Source organism: Carassius gibelio, chromosome B16, assembly GCF_023724105.1.
Source record: "Carassius gibelio isolate Cgi1373 ecotype wild population from Czech Republic chromosome B16, carGib1.2-hapl.c, whole genome shotgun sequence".
NCBI classification, from domain to species: Eukaryota; Metazoa; Chordata; class Actinopteri; order Cypriniformes; family Cyprinidae; genus Carassius; species Carassius gibelio.
The window spans coordinates 20,450,942-20,469,917 of NC_068411.1; the positions used below are offsets into that span (position 1 = coordinate 20,450,942).

At 38.5% G+C, this 18,976-nt stretch overlaps 1 protein-coding gene across 6 annotated transcripts in view; it reads left to right on the forward strand.

Annotated features, from left to right (window-relative positions):
- Window positions 1-18,976, forward strand: part of sema6e (sema domain, transmembrane domain (TM), and cytoplasmic domain, (semaphorin) 6E) — a 168,396-nt gene that overhangs the window by 17,600 nt on the left and 131,820 nt on the right. For 2 of the 6 annotated variants that reach the window (XM_052578290.1, XM_052578289.1), the window contains one exon: window positions 6,917-7,020. The exons of the other annotated variants lie outside the window; for them this stretch is intronic. The gene's annotated coding sequence lies outside the window, so the exon portion shown is untranslated. The remainder of the gene's footprint in view (window positions 1-6,916; window positions 7,021-18,976) is intronic. 6 annotated transcript variants of the gene reach the window in all.

Sequence of the window (18,976 nt, forward strand, 5' to 3'; positions counted from 1 at the left end):
GTCTCACGGCGAGCAGGCGACAAACGATAGAAAAGTATCACAGTTGGAGAGGGTAAAAGGGAGGTGGGCAGATTTTCAAACACTTCAGAAAAGAGAAACAAGCAGATGACGGAATCAGAGAGAGATCACTTAAGAGAAGACAAAACAGATGAGACGGGAGACTTGACATGAAGAGTGGTAAAAAATCTGCTGGAAACACGCATGAATCACAGCGCACCTGTGCAAGGTTTACTCATGCCCCCTGTCTGCCCAGATATCCCTTAGAGATCAAGACACATCCCACAACGCTGGACGCAGGGCTGGTGGTGACAGGCTCTGTCGGGCCGGCTGCAGAGAGCAGATGGCTGGCCAGATGCAGGGTTGAGTTTGACCTTGGGCCCTGTGGAAGTCTAAACATCATAGGCGTCCTCCGGCGCTTCCACCTTTCTGCCGCTCCACGGAGCCGCTGCTTCGCTCTGACAGCTTATGGTTGTTTTATTTAGATGAGCCATATGGAGCCATTATGTGCTCCATCGTTTAGCTGCTATCGCTATTCCCAGTGTAGTTTATCACCCAATGTGTTTTCGAACAAAGAAGAGTTCAAGTCCCCCAGACTGTCCATGACAATGGAGATACGCCATAAGATATGACTAATCACATTCAGCTCTGTGCTCGGACAGAAAGGGTGGCAGAATTATAATTGGGGTCAGCTGATGCAGACATGATGGAAGGGATCTTTAGCAAGTCGGCAACGCTAAGATTTACAAGCGCATATGCCAGCTTCAGCTGCCGTGCATTATTTTACCCAGAATTCTGCTGCATACCACATGGGTTTAGAAAGATGCGAGGGAATGGTGATTGTTTTCTCTCTCTCGATTTAAAAGTGTGTGGAAATTTGGGTTTGCATGGGCTACACAATTAATCGAAAATAATCACAATTACCATTATGGGTGCCGTTAAATGTGTGAAGTGTTGTTTACAGCATTTTTATTTTATTTTGCACTGTATGACACACTTATCCTACATTAGGATACACAATATTATAATCTCAGTTTTCCAATACTAAGCCACTAATAATTTTTAAAAACTGATAACTGATCCAATATTAAAATTCTGTACTATTGTCTATTTTATTTTATAAGAATAAAATACTAAATCAGTCATTTTAAATGAAAGTAGTGAATTCACAACATTGTAATGTACAGTTACAATGTAAAAAAACAGTTTTGTAATGTACATATAAAAACTATATGGTGAACAAACCTGGTGAATTTTTGAGGCTGCACAAAACAATTATTATATTTAATATATTTGACTACAAATCTGCATTAATTATCAGAATTGCATTGAGAAATAATCAACATTAATCAGTTCTTATCTTGTTTTAGCTGTGATATCATCTGATTCATTGAGGTATACTTTATTCTCTCACTAAGGTCATTCTACTGTTTCCTCCAGGGAGCGTCTGTTTCCTAATGGCTTGATGGCTTTTAGCACACTGTTATCAAGTGCAGTGTCTACCGGTTTATTTATTTATTTGTTTGTTTTTTCATGCAAAGACTTGTGGTAACAGATATGTTCCCCGCTAATGGTACCTATAAGTCTCTTTCAGTCTCAGTTTTCTTCAATAACTCGTAGCACAATTCATTCAGATTTTCAACTTCATTTTACAGTATGGAGTGACGTTGACACTGTAAGAGACGCTGATAGATGTTCTTGGATCTCTTCCACTTTTGAATCTTCAATTAATGTTCATCAAGTACAATTTACTTTCCAATCTTAAAAGAAAGCTGATCAAACACTTGGTGATGCGAAGACAGAAGTGAGCTTATTTTATTAATTTTTTGAGTCTTTGAATTAAATTAATTGTTGACTTCTGGCAGGCTAAAAAACTAAATGTCTACCTAACAATCAAAATAATCATCAATTCTGGATCCACATCATTTTTCCAACAAATACTCCTTTTCTCATAAGAGGTTTATTTAACCACAGGTTATAGCTGAATGGGCAGATGCCAGCAAAGGGTTTGGTCCACCATAGCTTTTTACTGATTTATAAATTCTCTCTCATGGTTTATCACTCTCATTAATGTCAGCACCTGCTGTAAGCGGGGCTCTATCTGTCTGCCCGCAGGCCCTGCAGCTGTGCACTGAGCTCCGGCAAACTGCCCATCAGTCCTGCCCCCTTCCACTCCACCAATAAACATTTGGCTGGGATAGTTGTAAAAACCTTGCTAGAATCAGGTGCACTTGCTCTGTTGATTGTAAATGTGTGTTTATCATGAGTATGCACATTCCAGGTACATTGGCATAAAGAAGTATTAGCCTGATTTTTACATATTTTTCTACCTGAATTTATTCATGCATTCACAATAAAAATGTAGTCAAAGGAAACATGGAAAACAAAGTGTATATTTGTTGTCATGTGGTTCATTTAAAGGGATGGCCCACATAAATATGAAAATCCTGTCATCATTTTGTCACTGTCATGTCATTCCAAACCTGTATTACTAGCTGACTTCTGTGGAATGCAAAGTTTTGGTTCCCATTGACTTACTTTGTAATTTCTGTCCTAACAAACTGTTTAGACACTGTTTAGCATTCTTCTAAATGTCATCTTTTGTGTTCCAAAATAGTCAGTCATAAAGGCTTGGAGTGACATGAGGATGAGTAAATGATGATAGAATTATTATTATTTTTATTACCCGTGTTGTCTCTGTGTAATAGTAATTGCCCTGTTAGTCTTTAAAATCAGCAGAAATTAAATTGGAGTCGGAGACTCTAAAGGCCCCGATATATACTTCAAACGAAGTTCGTTTTCGTTCTTCATTTGGGGGCGGTATACTGTTTTTGAACATTCCACAACGCCCCCACACTGCTGGAGGTGGGGTGAAGATTACTGTAAATGTGTTGCGAAGCTTGCGCAATTGCCCTAAACACAACTAAAATGCAATGACAGCGTATCAAAGTGTGAGACGGGATCCAATGGTCAGAATATGTTTGCAATACAAAAGAACCATTCAACTCCCATAATCGGTCTTTAAGTGTGAAAACTGAAAACCATAGCATGATGTGAAAAAAAAAAAATACTGGAGTCATCTCAAATAACACAAACCTGTCTGTTACTTAATTTTATTAGTGTTCATTTATTTTATTAAACTGGATAAATTATTACACCTTTTTATATTTTATTTGGTGTCAGGATTTGATAAAAACAAAAGTTTATTATTGTATGTTCTTTTGGCATTTAATTTATTGTAGTGGTCGACCGATATATCGCCAAGGCTGATATATCGGCAGATATTTGGCATTTTTCAAATATCGGCATTGGCTGAGAAGTCTTTCTGCTTGGCCGACGTGTTCGAGGCGGGACTTTTATTTTGACAGCACTGAGACAAGCAGCGTCTGAGCGCACACAGTGCTCACACTCTCTCTCTGGTTCGTCATCGTTAACAGGTGAGTTCTGTCTAATACAGATAGAAGTCTGTCTAATAATCAGATAGAATGGTTAAACAAAGGAATTAATGTATACAGAAAGTATTCTAAGGATTGCTTTTATATTAGGCCTATTAGTAATAGATACTAAGGTACCTGCTAATTTATATCTTTACTCTTTCCTTTAATTCTTTTCATTGCTCTGGAAAACTTGCATCTTTAATTTTCTCTGTCACTTTTTGCAAAACTCCAGGTCGTCGAAACCAAGCTTCGTTGCAAGTACTTTCTAGGAATTAAAAGCTTTCTCTGAACCTTTAGGGTCTCTCTGTGAGCGATCGTAAATGTGTGGATATTTTTGTGGCAGCTTAGCTATTTGTCAGAGTTTATTCATGTTGCTAGTGACTTGGAGATGTTGTTTTTCTGCCTTACCACCACTGAATGAGAAACGAACCGGGGGAAAAAAATCGAAGAAGGTGGAGTTCCAGAACACACCCACCTATTGAATAATTGCCAAGGACCAATGGTAGCTCAAAGGTGTTTATGAGCCAAAACGCACGCTGTTTCGAACTGCTGAAACAAACTCGAAATTAACTTTCTTGGCCATATTTTGTTCAGTGATGTTATATCTGTTCGTTCTTCGATTTTGTTTGAAGTATATAGAGTTCTTTAGTGGTTAATATTTCCAATGGGGAGAGTGGCACCTCATCTAGAAGGCTTCATATTATCACAAAAACTCTTTCCTAGGACTACAGGCTTCTCTTGCATCAGCAGAGGTCACGGTTCATGACTCCGCAATAGGAAAAAGACTGTAAAAAATGAAACTTCTTCTCACCAAGAAGAACATCAAAGCTCACATCAGGTTTGTTAAAGAAAACATTTCATGATCCCAAGACCTTGGTTTATTCTATGGTGAGATGAATGAAAATGTAAATAGCAAATACAGAATTGTATTGTAAAAAAGTGATACATGTACAGTGGCATTATGGTTGATTTGGCATGTTTTGCTGACCTTGGTGGCCTCTGTGGCTTATCATTGAAAGTAGCTTGTATTCAACCATATATAGATAATTCTTTAAGAGATTGTCTGGGCATCTGACCATGAAGTGAAGCTTAAGTGTAACAATGTGATACAGCAGGACAATAATCCAAAACGCAGTCACGTTGACCTCTGAAGTACTGAAAAGAAATAAAGGCTCATATCAAAAATACAGTTGTTGTTGTTTTTTTTTATTGCCGTTATTATTGTTTAATGTTGTCTAACCATATATTAAATTTAAGGGGGCCTTTATGTTTTCCTCGGGGCAATGAGAGTCTGCATTATCCAATTTCACTCAGTGAAATTTTCACTTGGGTTCCCTTTGGGCAGCAGGTCATTTTTTGTTTGAAATATTGATACCATTTTGTTCTTCGTATAGGAAATCGATAAGGGGGCAGTTTTTTTTTTTTTTTTTTTTTTTGGATTCCCTGTACTGTATGTCAATAATAAAACAGAAATTTGCAAATTATGCAAAGAGAATATTCCTTTATAAGAAGCTTTTGGAGTTTTCAGATTGAGCTTATTCTTTTTTTGGTGTGCAGAACTGAAAATGGCATTAAAAGAACAAGCAGAGTAGCAGGAGGAGGAACAGAAAAGGGGAGTCATGGACCAAAGCAGCGTCCCCCTCCTTCTGTTCTTATTCACAAATTGGTTTCTTAGGACCCGGTGCCACTTTACACTTTGTTTGTGCATTCAGTGTGTTTTCTGCTGCCTTTAGTTTGTCTGTTAATCCATCATTGCTGGCGATGGGCAGGGAAAAGCTCACACATTTGGAGCCAGGAAGCACCTCATGGCTCATCTGTGTCCCTTGATCCTGAGAACAGCCATGCTGGTGAGATTGCAGACCCCTCAGAGTCTCTCCTTCTGGAAACTTCAAAGTCAGGCATTGGCGATTTGGAAGACAGTGAGGCAAAGTCTGTAGGGAGCCTTCATGCAGGTCAGCCCAAATCTTTAGCTGAGAGCCCCTGGTTCAGTGCAGGTGGATCTGAGGTCTGTGTTGAGGGAGGGAGAGGTGCTGTTAGGCAGATGGAGAGGGATTAACCCCCTCCACCACCACCCATCTTTGAATTATGAATGTCCCTTCTCTCTTTATGTCTGTCAGCACAAGGCAAGACTTTGAACACAAACCTGTTATGTCCCTCTATGCAGTTATGTGTCATAAAAGGCATTTTACGGTTTCTGAGTCAGAAGTCATTTCTTGTATACTTTTACTCTATCATAGACGGAAGGTGAACCAACTGTAGGCTAAAGCTGTGGAAATCCATGTATAGGCTATATATTTTACTAGATCACTTATTTTAATAATACAGACTGTTTTGAGAGAATGTCTTGAATTTGATGTATTAAGGGATAGTTTAACAAAAAATGAAAGTTTTTGGGTTTATTTTGTGATAAAAAAAAAATTCAGGATTCTTTGATGAATAGAAAGTGATATGCTATGCGGAAACTGATTGAAATCTGTATATCCCACATGACTGCCATAGCTTAGTGTACCTGCGTCATGTGTGAAAACCTCTAGGTTTGTTTATTTTTAGAATAACCTTCTTGTTCTTCCTGAGGTAATATATATGATAAAACAACTCGTTTTTCTCAAACTGTAACTCTTGTGTAGCCAAGAACTTGTTCACCTTTCATACCTGGCCAAAAAGAAAGTTAGTTTTGGACCCGGGGATGCAGTGTGATGCTGATGTTTGAACTTGTGTTGTGCTCAGGGAGGCAGGGACTCCACAACTGCTGCTGTGAGGATTCACAAACACAAAGGAGTGGCGAATTCATGAAAATGAAACGAATTAGGTTAATACGGCCTGTTTTATGCAGAGATCCTTGAGGATGACATTTGTTATGTTGCACGAAAATGTAAATGAAGAGGAAAGCCTTGCTTCAAGACGTCTCTGAGGGAGCCAGGCACTGTGTTCACAGAAAATCCAGCAGGTCTGGGATCAGATTCCACCTCGTCTTCTCTAATCACAGACAGAATAGACTACAAAGCAAAACAGATCTAGAAATATCGTTCATATAATGTTTCATATTCTTAGACGCTTCATTAATATGGCACAACTTCTAATTCTCTCATTCTGTATTTTTAAACGTATCCTTATATTTGGCGTAGTTTGGTGTCTGAGCTCATGGACTTGCTGTATTCTGTTTTACAGACTCAGATCTGTCAATGACAAGTGACCCTGTCTCATAGCTTTGAAGAATTGAGCCTCAGCCTTTTAGATGCCAGATCTGTCTGTCTCAACAAAGACCGAAAGAGAAGACTCTTGTCTCATTACCATTCAGATTCTATAAAAGCAATTAGCTTAATGGCGACTGTGGTGACAAAGCTTTGGCTCTCTTAGGAGATGTGAACCACCCTACTGTGATTTACCTTAGACAAAGACTGCACCTTGGGAATTTAAGTTGGCGTACTTTTAAAAGTTTGAAGTAAACAACTCTTGATCATTTACTTTACTCTTGCCCTCAGTTAAGCGATGGACTCTAGCTGAACAGAAGTCTAACTGAAGACTGGTTGTGTTTCATTCTGTTCCCTAATTCCCTATGACGTGCTTCTGGACATTGTGGACAAATGTAAGTACTAGCAAGACCCTTGATACACTGAAGTTTGGGAAATTGATGACTTTGTCTCCTGTGACCTAGCTGCGTCACAAGAACAAGTAGCTGGTATTTATCAGCACTGTTGTGCACCTTCACTGTAGATGTAAAAAGTACATTGACATAATGAAAATGTCCTTATTTAATTATGCATGTTCATCATGTCCCTTATATTTACATTAAGATCACCTCTAGTGTCATCTACCACAAATTTTTTATATTAATACTAATAATGAAATAATGTTGTGTTGCCTACAAAATGCTCGATTTTAGTTTAGTTTCTCATTTTTGTTTTATTCCTGCGCTATTCTTGTGCTATTCTATTCCTATTAGACATTTATCTTTTATCAGCTTATGAAAATAATATGTAGGTAATTGGTATTGGCCAAAACTTTTAATTGTAAATATTAATTTTACTTTATAAATTAAGGAATTTATTTGTACATGATAGTATAAAAAGTTTAGTTTAACAGTTATCAACTATGATATGCAAATAATTGTTGGCTTATCCACATTGGCTAGAATTTTAATATTGTTTCATCCCTAGTCTTCTATCTTTAACTAAAACATAAATTCCTGTCTAATATTTAAAAGTTTGCATAATTGTTTACTTTTTATGCATTTTAGGGAATAGGGATGGTAGATCACATGAAGAAACAACTTTAAAAACTTAAGAAGGAATAGTTTCATTTCTAGTGAGTAAATATTATTGCTAGTTTCACGGTGCATTGCATTCTGGGAATTTCTGGGGTGTGAACATTTCTCTGCTTGGTGTGATTTGGACAATGGGACAGCCTCAAAAATGGCTGACTCCCTGAGCAGCACACTACTAAACTGGGGAGCGGATTGAGAGACAATAGGTGCCTGACAGTGAATGTGACATACTCGGATCCTTCTCGTCTTATTCCTTCCTCACTTGCTTTCTCCTTCATTTGCTCTCAAGTCATTTGTCTCATTACTTTAATTTAACAAAGCACTTCGCCGTCTTTGTGGGGGAGGCCTCTCTTATATAAAGGCCTGATTGGAATAAGGAGATGATGGTGGTGAAGGAGCCATTTATACAAGATGAGAAGGAAGGTGGTCTCGGCTATTTTGAGTACCAACCCATGCCCACAAAACCTGCCAATTAGTTTAAGTGGCCTCCCAGCGAGCTGGATTAGTCCCGTACCTTTCTGAAAGAGTAAGAAAAGCACTTTTCTCACAAAAAAGTGGCAAACTTGTTTAAGTTTCTATGCTGTAATTGCAGGTCTGGGTGCAAAATAGCATGTTACATTACAGACGCCCACATACATGTTTTATGCTGAGGTAAAATGACTCCTTGTTTAAGCTGTGCAACCAGACTGCTGTTTTTCTGCGCTTTATACCTGTTGTGTTGCAATGTTCTTTTGTTCTGCCAAGCTGGCTGTCTCGAAGTTTTCTTCGGTTTTCCATTTATTCTCACTTGGCCACATTGCTTCTCTTGATTCTCTTTAAGGGTGCTACATCTTAAAAATAGCCAGTGTTCATTTCGATCCCGTGTGTGTGAAATGCGTGGTGAAAGTTTTGACCGGAATCCAAAAAAGTGGTTCCCACAGTCTACGCGCCGCAGGCAGGACAGACAGCGTGTATCGATCAGGGTGTAAAGCGGGGTTTGGCCGGAGATTAATACTGTGCTCAGCAGAGCTCATGAAGTTGTTAACGTAATGTGGAAAAACCGGTGTGATCAGCCATATTGACAGCGCAGGGCAAGGCCACTGATTAAGTGAGTGAAGTGCATTTCACAAACTCACTCTGGTTCCCACATCATCTTTGTTTCCTGTCTGAATTCTTCTTCCAAAGAAAATGTTGTTTTGCTCCTGTATGAGCCTGTGTTTGGGGAGTAACAATCTAACTTTCTCATTTTTCAGCACGATTAACTTGGCATGGAATTTATTTATTTTTAATAAGTAGCAGTGTGATATAAAATGCTACAGATTTTAAAGCATTTTTAAACTTTTTCTTGTGACTCTAAAGGTGTTGTGCACGCACATCAGAGTGAACAAATATGCTCAAACATGCTTTGATTTATGCATAACATGAAAAAAGTCTGATTTGTCACTCAAATAGTTAAATTTTGGTTCTATACAAAATATTACAGTATTTAATAATATAAAAAATATATTTAGTTAAATGCTTCTTTTGGCCACTTTTTTTTGTTATAGGAATGTAAATAATGACGTTTTCTAGTTTTGTCGATGAAATGAAGTTTTTTTTTTTTGAAAGTATTAAATTTTACATTTTGTGTTGGTGGCATTTAGTGTAAATTAATGGTAAAAACAAACTGCTCCAATTTACATAAAAGAAAAAAGGAATAAATTTTTTTGCCGTAGTAATCCAACAAGTGAATTTAATGCACTGAACCGGTTTATTTAAATACGATAGTTTAGTAAAAAGACTTCTTTGTGTAGTGATACAAATGAATATGAATATTTTTTTGGTAAATAATCTTACAAAGTAATAATGTTTAAGCCATGCTGCTGCTTGGTCATTGTTTCACTCAAATATATTGTTAAATTGCGCTGTTTTCTAGTTTTATCGGGGGCGTTCAGTGCAAATAAATCTGTTCAAATGCTGTTTATTGCCAGTGTTTTTAGCTTGTGCTTTAACTTCTGTCTTTTAACAAACTATACTCTTCAGAGTATCTTCCCCAGCACTGTTAGGGTAGAAGGACACGTCCAGGAGATAGATGGCTTAATCCAGCAAGTCATAGCAGAAGAGAATTTTTAATAAGAAGAACATTAGTTATGAATCTTTATTTCAAGCTGCGTTCTTCATTGTCAGCACATTTGAAAGCTTAATGAATGCGTATGTGTGGTGTCCGAAGCCTGAAGAAATTGTTATATATCTTTTTATTGGACATGAAAGGTCACCTTGAGAAAAGGAAATTAGACTTTCTTCCCCCCCCCCCCCCCCTCTCTCTGCCCATATGAATGAAGCTGACTTGCACTGGAGAGACGTGTTAGTGAGGTTTTTAATCAGCATGGATATTTGTTTATTACCCTCAGCCTGAAGCTAATTTACTTCATCTCACTCACTTTCCTGTTTCAGGTCATTTACATACAGCCCTCCCCCCAAGGCCTGCTGGGACAGGATTACTGTATTAATTGCTTTTCGGTATGATGGAGAACAAAGCATCCTTTCTTTTCCTCTTCCTCATATACCAAGCGACTAATGCTACGAAGTTTGCAGGAAATTAGCCACTTGGGACCAAATTGTATTTCGGAAATAGCAGCTTGTGTGCGAGAGCTCATGTACTTGTCCATTTGTAATCATCTGTGAATCTGGTACCTCAAGGACACGGAGAAGCGATACGATGGCTTCAATAGTCGACACACGTGCACAAATGTACACAGGTGAATTGATTTTTGGCGTGATCGCTACACCAAAGTGTGATCGAGCGTCTTTGCAATCATGGGTCGCGTGCCAGTCGTCCCGCGCACACCGCGGTGATGAATGACCTCACGATGAGGCCTGTCACTGGTAGGTAATGTCACTAAATCTCCCACCACAAAGACCGCAGCATGTTCAATAATATCGACTGTGTGTGCGTGTTTGGGAGCTCATCCTCCGTTTGGGATGTTGTAGGATATCTTTGCTTTCATCTTAGTGTTATAGGATCTGTTTATCTTTTGATATGTTTCTGTTGTTGGATATAGATGACTTCGATGACCGATCCAAAGAGCAAAGGCAGAGTGGCCGGACTGATACAGATCAAGATGAATGGAGGAATAATAGGCTGAATGGATGAACAGGAAGAAAACTCTTTATCCGGAGGGTTTAACATTTTGCTAAAGGGTTCTTTCTTTTTGGATCGCCTACATCTGGGCCTTTTGGGCAACATCTAAAGTTGTCCTTCATTGCTAAGGCCAGATGTCAGTGGGTTACTTCATTCTTTCATTCATTATTTATCTATCTCCTGTTTGATTCAGGTCTGATTCGATCTGAATTTCTGCCATGGCACAGTTGCTTTTCAAGCTGTTTTCCACCCACAAATTTTTCAAAACCTGCGTTTAGAGTAAGTGAAGCTTGCAGCATCTATCACTCAAAATCTCAGCGCATTTGTTAGCTGTTTAGAGCTATACCAGCTCACAGACAGTGTAATGATGTCCTCAGGACAGATGTTCATGGCTCGAGAGATATTTCTCTTTTAAGTCCAGAGATGTCTTCTGAAGCTTGATGCTTTTGACTAAAGTGTCTCAAATTGAAAAGCACAAAACTCTGGACCACCATCTGTGTTACCATGGAGACTTTTTTTTTTTTTTGTGTGTGTTTTTTTTTTCTGGAGTGGAGAGCACCAGTTCCATGGTGCTCTAATTGCCCTGTCAGACAGTGGTGCGCGGGGTTTTAATGTGAAGTTTGGCTCTTAATGCCAGGAGTAGAGTTCTGTGAGTTTGTTTAGAGTTTGTATAGAGACAAATATTTAGTGAGGCTGAGAAACCTGTACGTTCCTCAGTTAGCTAAAGTGTCTTTGTAAGTGTCTTCACGAACAAAATAAAATAATGTTTGTGAAGGTCTCTTTAAAAGTCGATGTAACTTCTTGGGAATAGTTAAAGACTTTTGCTGAGTGCTTGAAGCATCATAGGTCTAAATGGGATTTTCACTTGGTAAGCCATTTTTTGCTGTAAGAGGGTCCACAGTTTTAAAAAGGAAGTGTTCTTTTATTTAAAGAGTCCTTAGAAATGTACAGTACACTACTGCCTTTCAAAAGATAAAAAAAAAGAAGTAACACCTTTTTTATTTATTTGACAAGGTGAATAAAAAGTGACAGAACATTTATCATTTTACAAAAGATTTCTATTTCAAATAAATGCTATTCTTCTGAACTTGTATTTTATTTATTTTAAATATATATATTATTTACAGTAAAGTATTACTGTGACCACAAAAAATATTAGGTAGCACAAGGTAAAAAATATTAGCCTAACTGTTTTCAACACTGATAACAATAGGACCAAAGAAGTTATGAAATATGTGATTCTGTCAGCATTTTTCAACATATGTGGCTTGGTCTTTCGTAAAAGAGTTGCATAGCATGCAGGCGGCAAAAATAACTTCAGTGTTTTGGTACCACAAACTTCTGAAAAATTCAAAAGCCTTAGCAAAAGGTTTCGGTCAGCGTTTCATAGCCACTAAGTAGTCTGCTGTTGTTGGCCTCAGATCCGTTTGAGTTTGATGTAACAGTGCGGACCTGAGATGCTGCAGAGTTGTTGATGTAAAGCATTTTTGCTGTACGGTAATGGGGAAAAGATTGCCTGCGGCGGCGATTGCAGAATACTGGAGTCTGTGTGAAAGAGAGCAGTGGTGATCTCACCTGCCCTGAGGCTCCTGCTCTGGGGCACAGAGCACATTGTGTTTCCTGCAGGGCCACGTGTGCAGGCGGGCGCCCCTCTTCTTCCCACAGCCCTGGGTCTACTGTTGATCTGCCCTTGACTCTGAGGAGCAGCCGACAGACAGAGCACGGTAATCAATTACTTCCATTTAGTGGTGAGCAAGGGGCGTTCACACATCCATCAGAGAGAAATGGAAGTGAATGACCGGGTTGGACTGATTCGCCATCACAGATTGACAGCATAGCATTAGAATGGTTTCACAGCATAAATGCAACGTCAGGTGTATGTTTTATGCCAGCAAACTCTGATGAACACGCATCGAAGACTGACACGGAAGAGAAAAATTGTTGAATAAAGTCATTAATTTTGTTTTCTTTGTGCACAAATAAATGCGTAGCTTCGTTAAATTACGGTTGAAGCACTGAGGTCACATTCTTATTAGGATCCTTTACTGTGGCAATGTTTCTAAAGCAGGAGAACAACAGAAAGAAAGAAACTATTTTAACAATGTCCTTTCTGGGCCTTGAATGTGATAGTTGCATTGCTGTCTATGCAGGTTCTGAAAGCTCTCGCAGCTGCACAGTTCATTGATACAATATTGGTTATCAGCTGACATTGGAATTTATTTTATTTCATTGGTATAAGCTGATATTGTATATTTAATAAAAATTTTTACACTTTTTAAATGTAGATAAATTTACTGCCATGTAATGTTTGGTAGCTAATAATTTAATAACACTGTTAAATATAATCTTTAGAAATTCTTAAAATACATATTTTACTGCACATTACAGTGTAAAAATGATTTGATGCCTAAATTTTAGCATTTGAAATTATAGATTTAGTAATTTTTTTTCTTTTTTTTTAATCTAAAAAAATTAGATTCGTCCGTTTATCAGTTATTAACTCTTTAATCGCCATTGACGAGTTATCTTGTCATTTAGAAGACAACACTTCCCCGCCAAAGACTAGACACTCGGAGACACTATTACACATCAGTACAAATGAGTACAAAACCTCCTGAACATAAACGCACATGAACAGGATGGAGAAACAAGCAATCTCTCATGTAAACAGATACATATGAAAAATAATGCGATCTTAAGCATAGACTGCTTATAAATGAAAACTGCATATAATGTCACAGAGTAAAATGTTGATCCAGGAAGTGGTATATGTCTGTGCAACATTTGGAGGTATTGACGGAAGCGATTAACTGGATTTATGCTTTGATAATAGTGAACTTTTTGCTCAAAGTTATGCATTTTAATGAAACCTACCTATATTCAAGTGTTGATTTAAAAAAGGAAGCTTAAAGCTAGAATAAAAGATTGTTTTGTTTAAAAGTAGAGGCTCTGATCTTTTATTTTGGTGCATTGCATATTTGAATATTCATACAGCAAAATATACTGGAGGCCATCAAAGTTGAGTGAAAATCTTCAAAATCGCTGGCTGTGGCTGGGGACTTTTTTCCAAAAATACTAGTGGGGAAAGTGTTAATAATGAAGCACTGTTTTTGTGTGCCGAGCGAAACCGGACGTTGAAACCCTGTACGGTGAACTTTGCTTGGCACTATTTTGATGGCGGTTTAATGACAGGGTTTATGGTGTTTTAAAGGCAGTGCTTTAGGGGAGCTCGGCTGCTGAGTTTATGATTTTGTCAGACAGCAGTTTGACCTGTAGGCTTTTATTCTCCTCAAACACGCACACAAACCCTCAGAGGAGCTGGAAATGCCAGAGGAGGTCATGGTTGTGTTGCGTTTGTTCTGTGTGTACAGCGAAAGAGAGTGCAAGTGTGTCTTCTGTTGACACTGAAGCCAATCAGCATGCCAGGTTCGATAAGTCTGCATTGCTCTCACTCCTCACTCTACCTGGCATTGATATGCGCTTCATATCGGATACTATCTAAATATTCTTTGGCTTGCATTCTGATGTGTCTCCAGTGTGGTCGGATAAAGATACGATCAGTCTTACCAGAGGAAAATGGGAAGCTTTAAAATACTAACAGATAATTAAAAAAGCTTTCTGTCTTTCTGTCGTGCTCCTGCTTTAGAAACATTGCCACAGTAAAGGAGGCTAATAGGAATCAGAAATAAAGAAAAGGGGAGAATAAAGTTTTAAAGTGCCTCCGTAAGAAAACCGACCAGGAGAACAGACGTGACTGAGGATTTGGGAAAAGAAAAGAGAGACTCCTGTTTTGATTCAGTTGAATAATTCTTCAGATATTGTTCAATGAAGTAAAGGAAAAAGCTAAAAACGCACTCAATACTTGGTTGGGGCTCCTTTTGTATGTATAACTGCTTCATGGCATTGTTTGTCAGATGTTACTTCTCTTCCTCTTCACAATTCCCCATAGATTCTCTGTGAGGTTCAGGTCAGGCATGTTTGTTGGCCAGTGAAGCACAGTAATACCATGGTCATCAAACCACTTGGTAGTGGATTTGGCATTGTGGGCATGTGCTAAAGTCCTGCTGCAAAATTAAATGAGCATCTCCATAAAGCTTGTCAGCAGATGGTGGCAGCTGTGGCCTGGTTAGAGAGCCGGACTAGTTAACAGAAGGTCGCCGGTTTGAGTCTCGGTGCTGGCTGTTAAAGTACTCCTTAAATCTCCTGGTAGATGGCTGCATTGACTTTGGATTTGATAAAACACAATGGACCAACACCAAGCAGACATCACAGCTCCCCAAATCATCACTGACTTCGGAAACCTCACACTGGATTTTGGATTCTGTGCCTCTCCAGTCTTCCTCCAGACTCCAGACCTTGATTTCCAAATGAAATGCTAAATTTACTTTCATCTGAAAAGAGGACTCCACTGAGCAACAGTCCAGTTCTTTTTCTCCTTACCCCAGGAGTAAATCTTCTGACATTTTTTTCTGTTTCAGGAGTGGTTTGGTTCTAGGAATGTGTCGTCTGTAGCACTTTTCCTGAGGACTTCTGAGTTTGGTGACTCTTGATGCACTGACTCCGGCTTCAGTCCACTCCTTGTGAAGCTCTCCCAAGTTCTTGAATCAGCCTTTCATGGCAATTTTCCCAAGGCTGTGGTCATTCCTGTTGCTTGTGCACCTTTTCCTACCACACTTTTTCCATAAAGTCAACTTTCTATGAATATATTTTGATACAGTGCACTGTGAACAGCCAGCCCATTCAGTAATGAGCTTCTGTGGCTTACCCTCCTTGTGGAGGGTGTTGATGATTGTCTTCTGGACAACTGTCAAGTCAGTAGTCTTTCCCATAATTGTGGTTGCATGTTCTAAACTACCCCAAGAGGTACCCTGTATTTATACTCCAAATTTATCAGACTAATCAAGCTCAAAATGGAATATTCAGATTTAAAAAAAAAATACTGAACCCCCCCCCCCCCCCCCCCCGCCCCGCAAGCTGTAAGTCGTAACCATCCGTATTTAAACAAAAAAAACAAAAACAAATGAAATATTTCTGTTTGTGTATAATCATTCTAGAATATAAGAAAGTTTCCAAGACTCCAGTGAGCCAATAATCAAAAACAATGTCAGATGTTTAAAAAAAATCTATCAGCAATATAACATTCAGAACTTGTTCGGTTGTTTGGGCCAAGCTTCAGCAGCATCAGAAGCCTTTTCTTAGAGGAGGTGAGTGGGATATTAAGGTGTAAACGTCTAAATATGTGGTTCTGTCTCTCACAGCTTTCCTCGCCTTGCTGTGTAAATGGCTGCTAATGTCAGTAAACTGTCAGCTGTTTTGGCTACTATAAGATCACAGCACATGTGTTCCCACAACCCTTGAGCGCCTTAGATCTTGGGAAAAATGCAGAGGGTAAACAAAAGCTAGCGTGTGATTGTGTTTTCTTTTTGTCCCTGGAGTTTTCTGAAAAATCACGGTGATGACGGGCCAGTCTTGGTAGGGCTATTTTTGGCATTAATGTTTTTAGTGGCCGAGAATGACATGGAAATGAAATTATCAAGGCATAGTGTGAATATGGCACTTCAGCTTGCCATTGTCACCTCCAAAAGCTCTTAAAACAATCAATTTTAAGTCTAAGCCCTGTCCTTTTTTGATCTTGACTAAAAAAAAAAAAAGATTTAAAGAAAATATTAAAGTTTCATATGAGAATAAGCATGGTTTGAGATGAATATCAATCACCAATCACTTTTGAAAACAATGAATATTCATATGAGCTGCTGAATATTTAACATGCAAGGTCAAGTACCGTAAGAGCACTTGGGCAGTCCAGTGGGAAGCAAATCTGAACTTTCTCACATCTCCCTGTGCATTTAACAGGCTAGATTCTTCTACATGTGTTGCTAAACCCACTTCTGCTTTATGTTAGTTAAGCTTGTCCAAACCCGAGCGAGGGGCTGTCAGTGCTGTTCTAGCTCTGCCGAACACCAGCCGTCTCTTTTGGAACTAAATACAAGTGATCAAAAACCTGGTCTGGCACCACCACCCACACTCTCTCTCCCCTCATATCCAGCCCTCATTACCGCCACATGAATAACTAATGAAGGATCAATGAGAAGGGGCATCTCTGGAATGCTGGATGGAGTCCACTTAACTTCTGAGCTTTATAATTCTCTCTCACACTCTGTTACAAACTCCCTCTGTCTCTCCGCACCTCCTTTTCTCTCTCTTTGGTCTTAATTGAATGTCTCTTAATGCAAATTGCTCATCATTTATAGATGGGTCATGATGGAGAGGACAGCCTCTCTTTCTTCCCATCCCAGATCCAGGCCGCTTGAGAAAGTGTCGGGATGGCACATGTAGTCTTTTCTTCCCGGCTCTCATGCTGTGGATGATGTTTAGGTGGTTCTTTAGCTTTCCCCAGGTGTGTTCTTACTTGTCAGGTTTGCCGGAGGGCCCAGCACCATCTCCCCTCGCTCCTCACCTTAGCATCTGTCTTCTCCGAGCCTTTGAAGTCTCTAATTGACTTTTCAACCGCGTAAGGAGTAATTGGGTTTTAATTACCATTTTACATTCTGTTTTGATATTTAAATCAGTCTTGTCATCTGAGAAAAGAGCAAGTCACTCTCCGTTCTCTCCACTATCGTGTTGTTGGTGTGCCGTATTGCGATTCCGCTTTTCCACGTGGGTCAAGGTTGAGTCGCACATGCTGGAGCTCATGGCATTCACTGACAAGGTCTCGTAGACAAAGACCTGCTAATGGCATCCTCACGTATTCACAGTAAATACTAATTATCTCCAATCAACTGCGCACTTCAGCGAATCGCTCAAACAGCTGTGAAGATGTTTTGTGGAGGTGTTTCATTTTTGAGCTTTTCATCGCCACGCTTTTACTCTGAAGAAGGCCACTAAGATGAAGATGTGCTAAAGCACACACGCAAAGGTCTGCAGGATGTTTCAACAGATGTCTGAAGGATTTCCAAAGTACACCGCAACTCCTCCTGTAATGAGATTTTTGGGCCCCAGTCGGAGTAAGTAGTCATCTGTACGCTCTCCAGAGAAGATGCAGATGTGAAATCATAATTTGTCATTTTGTTGGCTCGTTCAATCAGTCAGCGTCTGAGGTCGACTTTATTCTATCATGTACCATCATCAAAGAGTTCATGAATTAAAATAATAATAGCTGTATAATTTTCAGATTGTTGTATATTTTATTTTTGTAAAGAAAAAAATATACTTGTGTAAATATGTGAATATTTCTAGTAAATATACATTGCATAAATAACTGCACAACATTTTTTACGTTTGGCGAAGATAGTTATTTCTTTCAAATTTATTATATTATATTTTCACTTCACTTTGTTTTTATTATTATTATTATTATTATTATTATTATTATTATTATTATTATTATTATTATTATTATTATTATTTTATTTTATTTTATTTTTTTAATCTGAACTGCGTATGAATGTAAATATGTGACACCCTGAATGGTCAAGACTCACTCATTCATATTTATTGAAAGGAGAAGAGGAACCAGATTGTGATTTGTAAGAATTTTTTGAGTGTAAAACACATTTTAATAGAATGTCTTTCAAGGAAGAATTGTCTTTTTTATATATATATAATTTTATTAAATTGAAAGATTCTATATGATTTTTACCAGTACTGTTGTTGTTAATTGTATGTTTTTGTACTGTAATTGCTTCTTAAGGTATTATCGTAAATTATGTATTGAAATGATACTTCCATGAATATAACCATTGTTGCTAATATAGCATTAAAACATATAAATAGCACCCTAAACAGAACTGACAAGTGTATTCTGCTGCTGTGTGAATATAGCCTGTTTTTCTGTTTTATTCAAACAATTCATTAGTTCATCATCAGAGGAAAATCTTTATTTTTCTCCTTATGTTACACAAGCAGTAACAGATAGCAAACATTTCCAGATGCTGGCAGAAGCCTCTGATCTCTGAAGATTACTGTTCTCATTCCTCACCCCATAATCTCAGATGATCAGAGTTCTGGATCGTAGTTTGTGAGATTAGTTGCTGTGTATCACTGATCTTGGATGGTGTTTAATCTCAGTGGGTCCTCAGATTGTTGTTTGTTCTGCATACCTGTGTGTCTTTGAGATGTCTAGAGATGATCATTAGCTGGAGTGTAAAGTTTTCTGTCACGATCATATTTTTGCAGAAG